We start from the raw sequence: 4,141 nt of genomic DNA on the forward strand, positions 1-4,141 counted from the left end.
TGGGAAACTGATGGGAAAGAACAGAACCAGCTTTCTATTTCCCTTAAGAATCACATAAAAGAGGAGAGGAATTCTTCAGAAAACTGTTTTTTCTCTACCCTCTGTATTGAAGTCATGGGCCTTGGGACTGATCAGCAACCTCCATCTTTTCTGGGCATCCTCATGATGCTGGATGCCTGTAGCTGTGACTGGCTAAGAGACAGTCCTGGGGGGCAGCAGCAAGACCCAGCAGCCTGTTGTTTGAGAAACCATGCCTAGACTTTGTCTAGGACCTTTGCCATGTGTTCTGCCAAAAAGCATCACCAAGTCCTTGAGGCAACTTTTCCCTGAGTGTTCAAGCCTTCAGTATGTTTGACCATAGTGACTTGAGAGGACAGTGTTCTCTGCAGTCCTTTTTTCTTACAAGAGCCTCATCTGCTGGATCCTTGCCACTGCTGACAAATAAATGAAGGCTCTGGCAATATCCAGACTAAGCTTGTGGAACAAATTTCCAGGAAAAACAAGCATGACCACTAGCTTCAGCACAAGCAGAAACATATGGCAACTTCATCTCCTCGTTTTGGTTCCCTCCAGTAAACTGATTGAATCTACAGATATGTGCACCTATTTAAATTCTCTTTCCATGAGATGCCAGTCAGGAAGCAAGGAAACGGTGATTGATTATTTTCATTTATTGGGAAACACTTAGATAGCGTGGACAACGGGGACTTTATAAGCACCCAGGTGGACAGGACATCTCAAAGGCTTGTCGCGCTTGCCAGATGTGTTAGCTGTGACTTCAGGCCCTGGTGAGAGACTTCAATTTGATCTGTGTCTTGCCAAAGTACTTAAGCATATGCTTATCTCTGGATATATGAATAGTCCCTTGAGAATGCCCGTGTGCTTAAACTTCGGCATGCATTTAAGTGCTTTGCTGGAGCAGGCTCCTAAGTCTTTCTGGGGATAATTAAGTCATGCCGAAAGCTATTTTACTGCCACATTTTCTTTCTGGTTCACAGGATGAGAAAATCCATTTTCATCAAAATACCAAGTGGATCATTTTTAACCTGATTATTTGTTAAAGGATTCGTGTCATTAAAGTGAACTTCTTTGCTCCTTCCTTCCATTCAATGGGTGCCTGTATTTTTAATACATCCACTTCTATTGCTTAGCAATGAGCTATGCTGTAATGGAGCCAACCTCTACTTATATACCTGGTAGTGCTAATGAAAGGTGGCGACCTTTGGCCACTCCTTCAGTAATGAACCTCTCTACAGTAGGACCAGATGGTGCTTTCACTTCCAAGGGTGCAACATTACTGAGGTTATGCAGGTGCAAGTGTATTTCTGGAAAGGTTTCCTGCCTGGGGGAGTGACGCAGTGGGATTGGTAGCCAGAGGCAGAAAATAGCCTTTGGGGGACAAATGTAAAAGAAACATACTCATGGCAAATGGGTTTTGTGCAGCTGGTATTATGCAGCACAGACTAGATGGTCACAGCCTTAATGCTCCTCTGTGTGCTTTAGGTAGGAGGTTGTACGGATTTGTGGTTTGTGGGCAAAGGAGTTTGCTTGTTCACTGCTTAGAAATATAAGAATAAAAAAATCTCACCAGGTCAGTAGGACCATGCATTTGGGATTTTCTATATGACCCCAATGAAGGGAAGGATTAAGGGAAGGGACAGGGAAAACTCTGTGTCTAGAATCTGAAAAGGAGAGTTGGTCCAACCTTGGACTGAACAACCTGCTTTTCACAGATGTGGCCAAAGGCATTGGAATCAATGTCCAAAGCACAAAGTGGGTGAAAGGAGGGGAGTGACAAGTTTGGCTGCATCTTTGGGCATTCCCATGTTGGGGTGGTTCAGCCTCAAGACTCCTGATAAAAACAAGTGTGTTCCGCTTCATTTCCTGTTTTGGAAAATGGGGGTTGAATGCTAAAAGGCTAATTGCACATTGTTTTTAAAAATTAGTTTGATAATTCATCATATTGTAATTAAACTAATTAGAACACTATTCATTTCCAACCACCTTAATTAGACCTCAACTTGGCAGGGAGCCCGTGAGACCAAAATGTTGCAATTTGTTAAACAATCTAAAATCTTTGATAACAAATGACTGTATTCAGTTACATTTTAGTTAATAAGATTTATATATTAATCTAGTTATACTTTGTTCCCTCAGAATTTGGCAGAGCTTGCAGGTCTTCTGATCCCTCTACGAAATTCCTGAAGTCTGAGTTAAAATAACTGGAAAATTTTCCCAATCTGACAGAGACTATGCTGATTTTTGCTCTGTAGCAAGCATTCATAAGGCTGTAGTGATTTTTCTGCTTTATTATTATTTTTTTTTTATTTTCCCCTTTTTATAATTGAGTAAACAGCTTTCAAAATAATATAGCAAGTTTTTAGAGGAGATGCAGACCAGGGCTGCAGGCTGGGAGGGTGTTGGGGTGTCCGGCTGTCCGTGGGTTTGCTTTTGGGGGCGCTGTTGGATCAGGCTGGGCTTGTTCACCCGCACGGCACAGCAGACTCCGCTGGTACCCTCTTTGGACTTGCGGCCCTCGTCACTGTGACAAACGCTTGAGGAGGGCATGAGCTGGCACCCCAAACTCACACGAGAGGTGGAGGACTTCCGTGGTGTTTGGTTCATCAGTGGTGAATTTCCCAGCCTGCCCTCTTTGACAGCATAATGAAGTGATAATTACCTAAATGAATAAATGTTGATGGCTGAGATAAATATCCACATTCCCTTAATCTATTTTCCTCTGAAATTGCTAAAGGAAATTTGGCTTTAATGGGAGGTATATGTCAATTTTTACAAATGATTGTAAATCTGTTTAGAGAGAACTTAGATGAGTCAGTCTCTGTTTCAACAGTAAAAGTTATTGATGTATGAAGGCATAAGATGGACCAAAAAAAATGAACGAGATATTGTAATAATTATGTTTCTCAGTGTCACTACCTTTTGCAACATCTGGTTTGTTTCTGTTCTTTCCACATCCTGCAGATGTTGCTGAACACATGAAAAACACTGACAGGAGAATATTTTAACCAAGAAGCAATTTCAGTGAATATTATAAAAGGGTATCCTCTTAACTCTCCAGAAGTTGAGTAAGCAAAGACTTCTCGTTTCATTGCTAGTAAAGATCAGACCAATAAGCAAATGGGCCAGGGGCCCTCTAAAAGTGTCAGGAATAATCTGTTGTGGATGAAATAGAAAAGTAACACTCTGGTAACAGTATGAAATAATAAATCCAGATTGAGTCTTATTCTGACACCCTTCCTGAGCCTTAGTCCTTAAATAGTCTTCCTAATATTAGAGGTTTGCACTCAAGCTGCTGATGTGGGATTTCCTTCCTTGCCCATCCCTGGTTCATATGGCAGAGAAAAGGAAGATTAAGGAAACATGAAAAGCCTATACACAAATAATTTTTATACTATGTTTTGGGGTTGTGTACCTTACTGATGGGTCAGGTTTTGAATTCTCTCTGCTCATCTACATCACCAGCACATGTGCCAATGTGCTGGACAGTGAGTTGTCCAGACAACAGGGCACAGGACAGTGCCTGTGATGACTGAGGGATGCACAGTATCCTATTGCAGTAGGGGTAGGAAGGGAAGCCTGTTCTGTGCTTTACTTTTACTGCAGCAAATCTGTTTGCTACAGCTGTCCTTGGCTCTTAAATAGTCCTAAAATGGTTAGTTTGCCTGAGGCTGCTGACTGGTTTTCCATCCTGATGACCTGAGACATCACCTGGTTTCTCTCTTGATTCATTTTTCCATGGGTCTAGTCACCTTTCTGAGCACTGGGAAATCTTCTGACAGAGGTTGAAGGCATGGAAGTTGCAAACCATCATCATCTAGCAACAGAGTGGGTTTCTTCCACGGCCTTGGTTAGAGCAGCTCCCAGGGTTCAAGAGACAGCAATGCAGCTACTACTGTAGCCCCAGTCACTTCAATGGGGTCTCCTGCAGTGTATTTGTACTGCACAAATGGGTCTGCACAGAAGCCTGGAGCTCTCCCAGAGGTAACTCATTATTTTCTATCACAGATGTCAGATTTGGGAGAAAACTTCCTCCTTTTGCTACCTCCTCAGAAATATCTATGGCAAAGGAGAAATCTTGAGAGCACAGAAATTAATAGTAAATTCCCACTGGTTTCTCAGT

Source organism: Manacus candei, unplaced genomic scaffold, assembly GCF_025592945.1.
Source record: "Manacus candei isolate 608988 ecotype Guabito, Panama unplaced genomic scaffold, ASM2559294v1 h1tg000017l, whole genome shotgun sequence".
In the NCBI taxonomy this organism is placed as follows: Eukaryota; Metazoa; Chordata; class Aves; order Passeriformes; family Pipridae; genus Manacus; species Manacus candei.